The sequence below is a fragment of the Durio zibethinus genome, chromosome 17 (genome assembly GCF_047325235.1).
Source record: "Durio zibethinus cultivar Kanyao isolate XHJ-2024 chromosome 17, ASM4732523v1, whole genome shotgun sequence".
In the NCBI taxonomy this organism is placed as follows: Eukaryota; Viridiplantae; Streptophyta; class Magnoliopsida; order Malvales; family Malvaceae; genus Durio; species Durio zibethinus.
In genome coordinates, this window is record NC_143178.1 from 15,775,807 (window position 1) to 15,792,694 (window position 16,888).

Here is a 16,888-nt window from a genome sequence, read left to right on the forward strand (position 1 = left end):
AAATAATATTTCATACTTTTAAAGCTTAACTCTAGCAGAAATTGTTTTCAAAGTGAAGCATAAAAGCTTCGAAAACGCTGAGTTTTGAGTTTGCGCATAATATATGAAAACAAGTTAGCACACAGTTAATGTCATCAAGCGCCGATTACGATTTCACAAATGATTTCCAAATATCAACAGCATGCCACAAATTACCTGGAGCACTCATGAATCCTCCTAAAAATGCATCTAAAGCAAATAAGTATGAAAAATTAAAATCGTGCAAATGGTTTTTATGCCCATAGTTGTTTAGAAACGAAATTTTGATATTTTAAGCTCCAAAATACTTCATATTACACCTAACACTATGAATAATTAGAACCAACGCAAGTTATCATGTTCCACTGTTTGAGCAAGTTTAAAACATTGGATTCAAGATATTCATTTCCATTTAAAAACTTGCTAAAACAATATTTCAAAATTTTAAAGCTCAACTCCAGTGGAAATGGTTTTTAAAGCAAAACCTAAAAGCTTCAAAAACATGGAGCTTTGAGTTTGTGCATGATATATGAAAACTTGTTAGCACACAGTTAATCTCATCAAGCACCAATAACGATTTCACAAATGACATTCAAAAATCAAAAGTATCCCACAAATTCCATGGAGCATTAATGCATCCTCTTAAAAATGCATCTAAAGTAGATAAGTATGAAAAATTAAAATCGGGTGAATGGTTTTTATGTCACATTTTTTAAATTGGGCAGATGGTTTTTGTGCCCATAATTGTTGAGAAACAAAATTTGATATTTTAAGCTCCCAAATCCTTCATAACTTACACTTAACACTGTAAAAAATTAAAACCAAAGCAAGTTATCATGTTCTTGTGTTTGAACAAGTTTAAAAATTGGATTCAAGATATCCATTTCTTTCTAAAAACTTGCTAAAAATATATTTCATACTTTTAAAACTTGACTTCTGTAGGAATGATTTTCAAAACAATACATAAAAGCGACAAAAACATGGAGCTTTGAGTTTGTGCATAATGTATAAACAAGTTAGCACACAGTTAATCACATCAAGTGCTGGTAACGATTTCACAAATGGCATCCAAATATCAACAGCATCACACAAATTACCTGGAGCACTCATGAATTCTTCTAAAAATGCATCTAAAGTAAAAATAAGTATGAAAAATTAAAATCATGCAAATGGTTTTTATATCACAATTTGAAATTGGGCAGATGGTTTTATGCCCATAATTGTTCATAAACGAAATTTTGATATTTTAAGCTCCAAAATCCTTCATAACTTACACTTAAAACTGTGAAAAATGAAAACTAATGCAAGTTATCATGTTGCTGTGTTTGTGCAAGTTTAAAACATTGGATTCAAGATATTCATTTCCATTTAAAGACTTTGCCAAAACAATATTTCATACTTTTAAAACTCGACTCCAGCAGAAATGGTTTTCAAAAGCAAAGCATAAAAAGCTTCGAAAACATTGAGCTTTGAGTTTGCGCATAATATATGAAAACAAGTTAGCACATTGTTAATCACATCAGGTGCGGATAACGATTTCACAAATGATTTCCAAATATCAACAGCATGCCACAAATTACATGGAGCACTCATGAATCCTTCTAAAAATGCATCTAAACCAAATAAGTATGAAAAATTAAAATCGTGCAAATGTTTTTTATATCACAATTTGAAATTTAGCAAATGGTTTTTATGCCCACAATTGTTCAGAATCGACATTTTGATATTTTAAGCTCCAAAATACTTCATAACTTACACCCAACACTGTGAAAAATTAAAACCAATGCAAGTTATCATGTTCCTGTATTTGAGCAAGTTTAAAACATTGGATTCAAGATATTTTTATTTCCATTTAAAAACTTGCTAAAAGAATATTTGAAAATTTTAAAGCTCAACTCCAGAAGAAATGGTTTTCAAAGCAAAACATAAATGCGTCAAAAACATGGAGCTTTGAGTTTGTGCATAATATATGAAAACTTGTTAGCACACAGTTAATCTCATCAAGTGTCAATAACAATTTCACAATTGACATCCAAATACAAACAGCAACCCACAAATTCCCTGCAACGTTCATGAATCCCCCTAAAAATGCATCTAAATCAGATAAGTATGAAAATTAAAATCATGCAAATGGTTTTTATAGCGTATTTTTTAAATTACGCATATGGTTTTTTTTTCCCATAATTGTTCAGAAAATGAAATTTTGATAGTTTAAGCCCAAACTCCTTCATAACTTACACTTAACACTGAGAAAAATGAAAACCAATGCAAGTTATCATGTTTCTGTGTTTAAGCGAGTTTAAAACATTGGATTCAACATATACATTTCCATTTAAAGAATTTGCCAAAACAATATTTCATACTTTTAAAGCTCGACTCCAGCAGAATTGGTTTTCAAAGCAAAGCATAAAAGCTTCAAAAGCATGGAGCTTTGAGTTTGTACATAATATATGAAAACTTGTTAGCACAAAGTTAATCTCATCAAGCGCCAATAACGATTTCACAAATGACATCCAAATATCAAAAGCATCCCACAAATTCCATGGACCATTAATAAATCCTCCTAATAATGCATCTAAAGTAGATAAGTAAGGAAAATTAAAATCATGCGAATGGCTTTTATGTCACATTTTTGAAATTGTGTAGATGGTTTTAATGCCCATAAGTGTTCAGAAACAAAATTTTGATATTTTAAGCGCCCAAATCCTTCATAACTTACACTTAACAGTGTAAAAAATTAAAACCAAAGCAAGTTATCATGTTCTTGTGTTTGAACAAGTTTAAAACATTGGATTCATGATATCCATTTCCTTCTAAAAACTTGCTAAAAATATATTTTATACTTTTAAAGCTCGACTCCTGCAGGAATGGTTTTCAAAGCAAATCATAAAAGCTACAAAAACATGGAGCTTTGAGTTTGTGCATAATGTATAAACAAGTTAGCACACAGTTAATCGCATCAAATGTCAGCAATGATTTCATAAATGGCATCCAAATATTAACAGCATCCCACAAGTTTCCTGGAGCACTCATGAATTCTTCTAAAAATGCATCTAAAGTAAGTAAGTATGAAAAATTAAAATCATGCAAATGGTTTTCATATCACAATTTGAAATTGTGCAGATGGGTTTTATGCCCATAATTGTTCAGAAACGAAATATTGATATTTTAAGCTCCAAAATCCTTCATAACTTACACTTAAAACTTTGAAAAATGAAAACTAATGCAAGTTATCATGTTGTTGTGTTTGTGCAAGTTTAAAACATTTGATTCAAGATATTCATTTCCATTTAAAGACTAGCCAAAACAATATTTCATACTTTTAAAGCTCGACTCCAGCAGAATTGGTTTTCAAAGCAAAGCATAAAAGGTTCAAAAAGATGGAGCTTTGAGTTTGTGCATAATATATGAAAACTTGTTAGCACAAAGTTAATCTCATCAAGCGCTGATAACAATTTCACAAATGGCATCCAAATATCAACAGCATCCCACAAATTCCATGGAGCATTAATGAATCCTCTTAAAAACGCATCTAAAGTAGATAGGTATGAAAAATTAAAATCGGGCGAATGGTTTTTATGTCACATTTTTGAAATTGTGCAGATGGTTTTTATGCTTATATGTTCAGAAACAAATTTTGATATTTTAAGCTCCCAAATCCTTCATAACTTACACTTAACACTGTAAAAAATTAAAACCAAAGCAAGTTATCATGTTCTTGTGTTTGAACAAGTTTAAAACATTGTATTCAAGATATCCATTTTCCTTCTAAAAACTTGCTAAAAATATATTTCATCTTTTAAAGCTCGACTCCTGCAGGAATGGTTTTCAAAGAAATACATAAAAGTGACAAAAACATGGAGCTTTGAGTTTGTGCATAATGTATAAACAAGTTAGTACACAGTTAATTGCATCAAGCGCTGGTAACGATTTCACAAATGGCATCCAAATATCAACAGCATCTCACAAATTCCCTGGAGCACTCATGAATTCTCCTAAAAGCACATCTAAAGTAAATAAGTATGAAAAATTAAAATTACGCAAATGGTTTTTATATCACAATCTGAAATTGTGCAGATGGTTTTATGCCCATAATTATTCATAAACGAAAATTTGATGTTTTAAGCTCCAAAATCCTTCATAACTTACACTTAAAACTGTGAAAAATGAAAACCAATGCAAGTTATCATGTTGCTGTGTTTGTGCGAATTTAAAACATTGGATTCAAGATATTCATTTCCATTTAAAGACTTGCCAAAACAATATTTCATACTTTTAAAACTCGACTCCAGCAGAAATGGTTTTCAAAGCAAAGCATAAAAGCTTCGAAAACATTGAGCTTTGAGTTTGCGCATAATATATGAAAACAAGTTAGCACACAGTTAATCGCATCAAACGCCAATAACAATTTCACAAATGATTTCCAAATATTAACAGCATGCCATAAATTACCTAGAGCACTCATGAATCCTCCTAAAAATGCATCTAAAGTAAATAAGTACGAAAAATTAAAATCATGCAAATGGTTTTTGTATCACAATTTGAAATTTAGCAAATCGTTTTTATGCCCATAATTGTTTAGAAACGAATTTTTGATATTTTAAGCTCCAAAATACTTCATAACTTATACCCAACACTGTGAAAAATTAAAACCAATGCAAGTTATCATGTTCCTTTGAGCAAATTTAAAACATTGGATTCAAGATATTCATTTCCATTTAAAGACTTGCTAAAACAATATTTGATACTTTTAAATCTCGACTCCAGTAGAAATGATTTTCAAAGCAAAGCATAAAAGCTTTGAAAACATTGAGCTTTGAGTTTGTGCATAATATATTAAAACAGGTTTGCACACGTTTAATCTAATCAAGTGCCCATAACGATTTCACAAATGACATCCAAATATCAACAGCATCCCACAAATTCCCCTAAGCTTTCATGAATCCTCCTCATAATGCATCTAAAGCAGATAAGTATGAAAAATTAAAATCGTGCAAATGGTTTTTACATCACATTTTTGAAATTGTGCAGATGGTTTTTATGCTGATAATTGTTCAGAAGCGAAATTTTGATGTTTTAAGCTCCAAAATCCTTCACAACTTACACTTAAAACATTAGATTCAAGATATTCATTTCCATTTAAAGACTTGCTAAAACAATATTTCATATTTTTAAATCTCGACTGCAGCAGAAATGATTTCAAAGCAAAGCATAAAAGCTTCAAAAACGATGAGCTTTGAGTTTGTGGATAAAATATGAAAACAAGATAGCACACAGTTAACCGCATCAAGCGCTGATAACAATTTCACAAATGACATCCAAATATCAACAGTATTTCACAAATTCCCCTAAGCATTCATGAATCCTCCTAATAATGCATCTAAAGCAGATAAATATGAAAAATTAAAATCGTGCAAATGTTTTTTACATCACATTTTTTTAATTGTGCACATGGTTTTTATGCCCATAATTGTTCAGAAATGAAATTTTGATATTTTAAGCTCCAAAATCCTTCATAACTTACACTTAACAATGTGAAAAATGAAAATCAATGCAAGTTATCACGTTGCTGTGTTTGAGTGAGCTTAAAACATTGGATTCAAGATATTCATTTCCATTTAAAGACTTGCTAAAACAATATTTCATACTTTTAAATCTCGACTCCAACAGAAATGATTTTCAAAGCAAAGCATAAAAGCTCTAAATTTGTGCATAATATATGAAAACAAGTTAGCATATAGTTAATCTCATCTAGCACCGATAACAATTTCACAAATGATGTCCAAATATCAACAGCATCCCACAAATTCCCTGGAGCGTTCATGAATCCCCTTAAAAATGCATATAAAGCGGATAAGTATGAAAAATTAAAATCAGGCAAATGGTTTTTATATCATATTTTTGAAATTGTGCAGTGGCTTCTATGCCCATAATTGTTCAGAAACGAAAATTTTATATTTTAAGCTCCAAAATCCTTCATAACTTACACTTAAAACTGTAAAAAATGAAAACCAATGCATTTTATCATGTTTCTGGGTTTGAGCGAGTTTAAAACATTGGATTCAAGATATTCATTCTGATTTCAAAACTTGCTAAAACAATATTTCATACTTTTAAAGCTCAACTGCAGTCGAATTGGTTTTCAAAGCTAAGCATAAAAGCTTCGGAAACATTGAGCTTTGAGTTTGTGTATAATATATGAGAATAAGTTAGCACATAGTTAATTGCATCAAGCACCGATAATGATTTTACAAATGACATCCAAATATCAACAGCATCCCTTAAATTCCCTGGAGCATTCATGAATCCTCCTAAAAATGCGTCTAAAGCTAAGAAGTATGAAAAATTAAAATTGTGCAAATGGTTTTTATATCACATTTTTGAAATTGTGCAGATGATTTTTATGCCCATAATTGTTTATAAATCAAATTTTGATATTTTAAGCTACAAAATCCTTCATAAATTGCTCTTAACACTGCGAAAAATGAAAACCAATGCACGTTATCATGTTGCTGTGTTTGAGCGAGTTTAAAAGATTGGATTCGAGATATTCATTTCCTTTTAAGGACTTGCTAAAACAATATTTCATACTTTTAAATCTCAACTCCAGCAAATATGATTTTCAAAGCAAAGCATAAAAGCTTCGAAAAAATTGACCTTTGAGTTTGTGCATAATATATGAAGACAAGTTAGCACACAGCTAATCTCATCAAGTGCCAATAACAATTTCACAAATGACATCCAAATATCAAAAGCATCCCACAAATTCCATTAAGCATTCATGAATCCTCCTAAAAATGCATCTAAAGCAGATAAGTATGAAAAATTAAAATCATGCAAATAGTTTTTATAACACATTTTTGAATTTGTAAAGATGGTTTCTTTGCCCATAATTGTTCAGAAACGAAATTTTGATATTTTAAGCTCCAAAATCCTTCATAACTTTACACTTAACACAGTGAAAAAAGAAAACCAATGCATGTTATCATGTTCTGTGTTTGAGCGAGTTTAAAACAATGGATTCAAGATATTCATTTGATTTAAAAACTTACTAAAACAATATTTCTTACTTTTAAAGCTCAACTGCAGTAGAAATGATTTTCAAAGCAAATAATAAAAGCTTCGAAAACATTGAGCTTTGGGTTTGTGCATAATATATGAAAAAAAATAGCACACAGTTAATCACATCAAGCACCGATAACGATTTTACAAATAACATCCAAATATCAACATCATCCCACAAATTCGCTGCAGCGTTCATGAATCCTCCTAAAAATGCATCTAAAGCAAATTGGTACGAAAAATTAAAATCGTGCAAATTGTTTTTATATCACATTTTTGAAATTGTGCAGAAGGTTTTTATGCCCATAATTGTTCAAAAACGAAATTATGATATCTTAAGCTCCTAAATCCTTCATAAATTACTCTTTAACACTGTGAAAAATAAAAACCAAGGCAAGTCATCACGTTTCTATGTTTGAGCAAGTTTAAAACATTAAATTCAGGATATTCATTTACATTTAAAAACTTGCTAAAATAATATTTCAAACTTTTAAAGCTAGACTCCAGTAGAAATGGTTTTCAAAGCAAAGCATAAAAGCTTCAAGAACATGGATCTTTGAGTTTGTGCATAATGTATAAAAACAAGTTAGCACGCAATTAATCGCATCAAGTGCCGATATCGATTTCACAAATGACATCCAAATATCCACAACATCCCACAAATTCCCTGAAGCACTCATGAATCCTCCAAAAATTGCATCTAAAGCAAATAAATAAGGAAAATTAAAAACGTGCAAATGGTTTTTACATCACAATTTGAAAATTTGCAGATAATTTTTACGCCCATAATTTTACTGAAACGAAATTTTGATATTTTAAGCTCCAAAATCTTTCATAACTTACACTTTAACACTATCAAAAATTAAAACCAATGCAAATTATCATGTTCCTATGTTTGAGCAAGTTTAAAACATTGAATTCAGGATATTCATTTCCATTTTAAAACTTGCTAAAATAATATTTCAAACTTTTAAAGCTCGACTCCAGCAAAAATGGTTTTCAAAGCAAAACGTAAAAGCTTCAAAAACATGGAGCTTTGAGTTTGTGCATAATGTATTAAAACAAGTTAGCACACAATGAATCGCATCAAGCGCCAATAATGATTTCACAAATGACATCTAAATATCAACAGTATCCCACGAATTCCCTGGAGCACTCATGAATCCTCCTAAAACTACATCTAAAGGAAATAAATAAGAAATTTAAAATCGTGTAAATGTTTTTATATCACAATTTGAAGTTGTGCAGATGATTTTTATGCCAATAATTGTTTAGAAATGAAATTTTGATATTTTAAGCTCCAAAATACTTTGTAGCTTACACTGTGAAAAATTAAAATCAATGCAAGTTATCATGTTCCTATGTTTGAACAAGTTCAAAATAATATTTCATACTTTTGAAGCTCGACTCTGGCATGAATGGTTTTCAAAGCAAAACATAAGAGCTTCAAAAATATGGAGCTTTAAGTTTGTGTATAATGTATCAAACCAAGTTAGCACACAGTTAATCGCTTCAAGCGCCGATAACGATTTCACAAATGACATCTAAATATCAACAGCATCCCACAAATTCCCTGGAGCACTCATGAATCCTCCCAAAAATGCTTTTAAAGCAAGTAAATATGAAAAATTAAAATCGTACAAATGATTTTTATATCACAATTTGAAATTGTGCAATGATTTTTATGCCCATAATTGTTTAAAAATTAAAATTTGATATTTTAAGCTCCAAATATACTTCATAACTGACACTTAATACTGTGAAAAATTAAAAGCAATGCAAGTTATCATGTTCCTATGTTGCAGCAAGTTCAAAACATTGGATTCAAGATATTCATTTCCTTCTAAAAACTTGCTAAAACAATATTTCATACTTTTAAAGCTTGACTCTAGTAAAAATTGTTTTCAAAGCAAAACATAAAAGCTTTAAAAACATGGAGCTTTGAGTTGGTGCATAATGTATAAAAACAATTTAGCACACAGTAAATCGCATCAAGTACCAATAACGATTTCACAAATGACATCTAAATTATCAACAGCATCCTACAAATTCCATGGAGCACTCATGAATCCTCCTAAAAATGCATCTACAGCAAATAAATATGAAAAATTAAAAACGTGCAAATGGTTTTTATATCACAATTTGAAATTTTACAGATAGTTTTTATGCCCATAATTTTACCGAAACGAAATTTTGATATTTTAAGCTCCAAAATCTTTCATAACTTACACTTAACACTATGAAAAATTAAAACCAATGCAAATTATCAGGTTCCTATGTTTGAACAAGTTTAAAACATTGGATTCAGGATATTCATTTCCATTTAAAAACTTGCTAAAACAATATTTCAAACTTTTAAAGCTCGACTCCAGCAGAAATGGTTTTCAAACCAAAATGTAAAAGCTTAAAAAACATGGAGCTTTCAGTTTGTGCATAATGTATAAAAACAAGTTAGCACAAAATTAATCGCATCAAGAACTGATAACGATTTTCACAAATAACATCTAAATTATCAACAGCATCCCACGAATTCCCTGGAGCACTCATGAATCCTCCTAAAAATGCATCTAAAGCATATAAATAAGAAAAATTAAAATCGTGCAAATGATTTTTATATCACAATTTGAATTTGTGCAGATAGTTTTTATGCCCATAATTGTTCAGAAATGAAATTTTGATAATTTAGACTCCAAAATACTTCATAACTGACACTTAACACTGTCAAAAATTAAAACCAATGCAAGTTATCATGTTCTTGTGTTTGAGCAAGTTCAAAACATTGGATTCAAGATATTCATTTCCTTCTAAAATCTTGCTAAAACAATATTTCATACTTTTAAAGCTCGACTCCAACAGAAATGATTTTCAAAGCAAAGCATAAAAGCTTCGAAAATATTGAGCTTTGAGTTTGTGCATAATTTATTAAAACAAGTTAGCACATAGCTAATCACATCAAGCGTTGATAACGATTTCACAAATGACATCCAAATATCAATAGCATTCCTCAAATTCCCTAGAGCATTCATGAATCCTCCAAAAAATGGATCTAAAGCAGATAAGTTTGAAAAATTAAAATCGTGCAAATGATTTTTGTATCACATTTTTGAAATTGTGCAGATGATTTTTATGCCCATAATTGTTCAAAAACGAAATTTTGATATTTTAAGCTCCAAAATCCTTTATATAACTTACACTTAACACTGTAAAAGTGAAAACTAATGCAAGTTATCATGTTCATGTGTTTAAGCGAGTTTAAAACGTTGGATTCAAGATATTCATTTCCATTTAAAGAGTTACTAAAACAATATTTCATACTTTTAAAGCTCGATTCCAACAAAAATGACTTTCAAAGCAAAGCATAAAAGCTTTGAAAAACATTGAGCTTTGAGTTTATGCATAATATATGAAAACAAGATACTACATAATTAATCGCATCAAGCACCAATAACGATTTAACAAATGACATCCAAATATCAACAGCATCCCTCAAATTCCCTGGAGCGTTCATGAATCCTCCTAAAAATGCATCTAAACCAGATATTATGAAAAATTAAAATCGTCCAAAAGGTTTTTATACAAAATTTTAAAAATTATGCAGAGGATTTTTATACCCGTAATTGTTAAGAAATGAAAATTTGATTTTTTAAGCTTTAAAATCCTTCATAACTTACACTTAACAATGTAAAAAATGAAAACCAATGCAAGTTATCACATTACTGTGTTTGAGATTTAAAACAGTAGATTCAAGATATTCATTTCCATTTAAAGACTTGTTAAAATAATATTTCATACTTTCAAATCTCGACTCCAGCAGAAAAGATTTCCAAAGCAAAGCATAAAAAGTTTCAGAAACATTGAGCTTTGAGTTTGTGCGTAATATATGAAAACAAGTTCGCACATAGTTAATCGCATTAAACGCGAATAAAGATTTCAAAAATAACATCCAAATATCAATAGCATCCCTCAAATTCCTTGCAACGTTCTTGAATACTCCTAAAAATGCATCTAAAGCAGATAAATATGAAAAATTAAAATCATGCAAATAATTTTTATATTACATTTTTTAAATTGTGCAGATGATTTTTATGCTATAATTGTTCAAAAATAAAATTTTGATATTTTAAGCTCCAAAATCCTTCATAGCTTACACTTAAAACTATGAAAAATGAAAACTAATGCAAGTTATAATGTTGCTGTGTTTGAACAACTTTAAAACATTAGATTCAAGATATTCATTTCCGTTTAAAGGCTTGCTAAAACAATATTTCATACTTTTAAAGCTCGACTCCTACAAAAATAGTTTTCAAAACAAAGCATAAAAGCTTCGAAAACATTGAGCTTTGAGTTTGTACATAATATATAAAAACAAGTTAGCACACAGTTAATCTCATCAAGCACCGATAACAATTTCACAAATGACATCCAAATATCAAAAGCATCACACAAATTCCATTGAGCGTTCATGAATCCTACTAATTGTTCAAAAACGAAATTATCATTCATAACTTATACTTAACACTGTGAAAAATGAAAACCGTTATAAGTTATCTTGTTGTTGTGTTTGAGTGAGTTTAAAATATTAGATTCAAGATATTCATTTCCATTTAAAAACTTGCTAAAACAATATTTCATACTTTTAAAGCTCGACACCAGCAAAAATGATTTTCAAAACAAAGCATAAAAGCTTCAAAAACATTGAGTTGAGTTTGTTCAAAATATATGAAAATTAGTTAACAACCACTTAATCGCATCATCCGCCGATAATGATTTCACAAATGACATCCAAATATCAATAGCATCCCGCAAATTCCCTATATCACTCATGAATCCTCCAAAAATTGCATCTAAAACAAATAAGTATGAAAATTAAAATCGAGTAAATGATTTTTATATCAAAATTTGAAATTGTGCAAATAATTTTTATGTCCATAATTGTTCAGAAATGAAATTTTGATATTTTAAGCTCCGAAATCCTTCATAACTTATACTTAACACTGTGAAAAATGAAAACTGTTACAAATTATCATGTTGTTGTGTTTGAGCGAGTTTAAAACATTGGATTCAAGATATTCATTTCCATTTAAAGACTTGCTAAAACAACATTTAATACTTTTAAATCTCGACTCCATCAAAAATGGTTTTCAAAACAAAGCATAAAAGCTTCAAAAACATTGAGTTTTGATTTTGTGCATAATATATGAGAACACGTTAATATAAAATTCAAACCATATAAAATTCAAATATTAAAGTTTTATGAATTAATACAAAAAAATAAAAACAAGTTCAATGTTGAAAACCTTTGTTCTTGTAAAAGAACTTTCTTAAATTAATCTATTTCTCAAAGCTAATATTATTAAAAATTGTATTAAGTCCAAAATGAATAAGTTTACTTTAAAAACAACAATTGGACTTTCATTTAAACTCAAATAGATAATGTTTAAAGATAATTTGAACTTGAAAAATAAGAAAAACATAAAGAAATGTTTTGTTTAAACTTTAAAAATCGTATTATTTATTTAGTACTAAAATAATAAAACTTAAAAACATGTACTAAATAAATCCTCTTCAAAATCTTGATCAAACTTATTTAACTTAATATTTTTGTCATTTCAAAATAAAGACCAATTCAAAGCTAACAATTTACTTCTTTTTGATATGATAAAACTTAAAAGATAAATTTGCTTGATAAAAAAATTTCTTTAAGGCATTTAAGATTTTTGAAAAACGTTTTGAAAAACTCCCCTTAAACTCTACATGGTAAAACTCTTCAATTAATGCATCCTAATCCAACACAACACAACAAGACATATATTAGCCAAATATATTAAGTAAGCACAATCAAACATATACATATCAAGCACAAGCGAATTTATCCATATGATATTTCTCTCTTTTTGTCATAACAAAAAGGCATGAACAAATATATTCATGAAACATTTCTCTCCTTTTTTATTTAATCTCTTTATACCAAATATTAAAGCTCCTATACTAATAGTTATAAACATACAAAAAGAAATATTTATAAACTCTCCCATTTTTTTATCATTGTAAAAGAAAAAAAGATCACTTCAAGGCATGGGATAACATGCTTGATACCAATAATATCAAGAGCATTTTGAATGCATGTAATCAAGTGTCATATACATAATAAAGTTCACAAACATGTACTCAAGTACAAAAGCACAAGTGTATCCAATTAAAATGTTATAGCACAAAATTATTCATTCAACCTAACCACATGAAATATATGAGCAAAGAAATAATAAATGATATGCAACATACTCATAAATCATGTTATAATAAGATGTGCTTAAAACCTAAAATGTCAACAACAATTAAGCATAAATTCAAGCACATGCATATAAGCTCACATCATTTGTTAAGGATATCAATTGTTAAATATATGTTATCATAAAATATACCAATTATTATCAAAAAAATAAATCAAACAAAATTATATTCTAAAATTTCTTCTTATTTTTAAAATAAGAATTAATCAATTTAAGGGACATAATTTTGTATGAAAGGTACAAGCTATATCAAAGAAAGGCATATAAACAAATGTCCATGAAAGTTAAAAAATTTGTTAACAATTTTGATACAATTGTTAGCTATTTTGTTCATAAACTTTTAAGGATCACAATATATTGCAACCATATGAAATGTTCAATCAACACATGCATAATAGCATTCTTTCATAAGCATATCATATCCAAAACAACTGTTCAATGATCATATTATACCAAAGAATTATAAATCATGATTTTTCAAACATGATGAACACATATGCTATAACAAAAAAATAATGATAGCATAATTATTCAAATATAATCCAAATTATTTCAATGCAAATCAATATTCTTAATCCAAACATATGTGAGTACATAAACATAATTCAAACATATTTTTCAATCAACATCATACAAGTACATGCAAAAATATTTCAAATCACATATAGCAGTATACCAATAAAGATACAAACATTTAGACATAATATGATACATGCTATCTCAATAATCTCAATCAATGAACATATTCAAAGAAATCAATATATTTAACTCATATCGATGTCCAAAGACTCAAACGAATATTCATGCAATAAAAACTATTAATCAAAATAATCAAAAAATAGGCATGAATATTAATCAATCTAAGCATTTAGCAAAGTTAAGATAAATTTTATCAAGTAATTTGATGATTAATTTGTGCAAAATATTCACAAATTCAAACATAAAATCTTATTTTTGCACATATCAAAGTAATAATTTATCAAAACCATGTATTAAATATTATAAATCATAGACACAAAGCATAAATTCAATACAATTACCTCTTTTTTTATCAAACTATGTTATTGTACTTATTATAGTTGAGTGAAACTTTGAATCCTCCATTTCATATCATTTGAACTAGTCTTTAATGTACTTAAACTTGATTGATGAAGATAACTTGTTTTTCTTGTTTCACTTAAAATCCCAAAAATGTAAGTTCATTCATGCTCATTTCAAGTTTTCCTAGTATAAACTTAAAAAAAAATTTTGACAAAAGATTTTCATTAGAAGTATCAAGAAAATCAATTGATAAAAATTATGTCAATTGTTCAAAATGAATTTCATATTCTAAATCATTATTGACAAAAAAAATTTTGTTCACGAAGCTCAATTTTTCGATTAGAAAAGATATATATATATATATATATATATATATATATATAAACTTAAGCTAAAGGTTATGTATCAAGTTTAGCATCAAATATCATAATATTGGCACTAAAACTAAAATTCTCATGTAATGTAAAAAAATCAAACATTTTAGATCATTTATAAACAAAAAAATAAACATATTTAATATTCATATATATTCAGTAAATCACAAAAAAATGTCAAAACCAATTTGAAGCCCTATAGAATTCAAAAAAACTTAAAAAAGACATTTATCATAAAAAATGTAATCAAAAAAATTTCATCACAAAAACATAAATATGTTTACGCAAATTATAGACGATAATCAATAATAACTTAAGACAAACACATGCATTATAAAAGAATCACTTAATCCATGTTACAAGCATGTCAAAAACAACTCAATCATATTCATATAAGCACACATGACATGAACAATAGATGAGCCAATAATATATATATATATATATATTTTTTAAGATCAATTAGCTCATCATGCATCAAATTAAAATCACAAATTAAAAAATAAATCAATTAAACATAAGAGTAAACATCTTTTCAAAAATATTTCATCACAATTCAAAATCATAGATAATCCAATAAATTGTGACATAACAATCAAGCACAAAATAAATTTCAAAATTTTCACAAGTAATTAAAAGATAATCGATTTAGCATTTTTCAATAATCAAGTATTTTGACCATATGCATTGCATCAAGAGATAATTTTCATCCATATGTACATATGAGATTTATAAAAGTAATGAAATTGAATGAAAAATAATAGTTCAAACATTGAAAACAAATTCTTAATTTTAACATAAACACTTATTCTAAGATTAAAAATATAATCAAATAAATATCCATAATGCATATCATTTTTAATTAAAAAAATAATTATATTATTATTTTTTAAATTATTGAAAAATTTAAAGTCAAAATCAAAATCAAAGGTCAAAAGTGTAACATAAGCTTGGCACATTGTGATTCCAACCCATTCAAATAGCCAAAATAAATTTGGTGACAAAATAAATTTGGTGACATTTTACGTGAATGGATCGATTGCCTCCATGAAAGGATCAATCTTGTCATTAGGGTGATACAAGATTGATCCCCCATGTAGGATGACTGTCCCTTTTTGCTTTATGAAACTAAATATGCTTTTTGACTAAAAATCAATTGATCCTTTAAAGAGGGAATTGATTGGTTTAGCTAGGGATCGATCTAGTCAAGCTAAGCAGTTGTATTTTGTTTTGCACTCTACTCACTAATTTGATCATTCTTTGAGTTATACAATTTCAAATCAAAAATCATTTAAAGATTTAAAAACTAGACTTAAAAAATTTTTTATCTATATAATATTCATCACCTAATTCATTGTATACAAATTATAATGAATTTTCTTTATCAAGCGAATTAAACTTTGCATGGCAATACTCCTCTAATTCATATGAATTATAGTGAAAAATTTCCCTAAAACTTTGCATGACAAAACTCCTATTTAATTAACACATCTTAATCCAACGCAACTCAACAAATATATGTTAATTAAATTTATCAAATAAACACAATCAAACATATGCATGTCAAACACAAACAAATTTGTTCATATGATATATATATATATATATATATATTTTTTTGTCATAGCAAAAAGATGAGCAAATAAACAAAAAAAAAGGTTATGTTAAAACTCTTATACCAAATGCTATATACATACAAGAAAAAATATTTATAACCTCTCCCTTTTATTTCCATTGTAAAAAAAAAAAAAAAAAGATCAATTCAAGACATGAGATAAAATGCTTGATACTAATAATGTTAAAAGTATTTTGAATGCATATAATCAAGTGTAATATGCACAATAAAGTTAACATGCATATATTCAAGTACAAAAACATAAATGTATCCAATTAAAATATTATAGCACAAAATCATTCATTCAACTTAACCCCATGAAATTTATGAGCAAAAAGATAATAAATAATATGTAAACTACTCATAAATCATGTTATCATAAGATGTACTTAAAACTTAAAACATCAATAACAATTAAGTATAAATTTAAGCATATGCATACAAGCTCATATCAATTGTTAAGGATATATTATCACAAATCATACTAA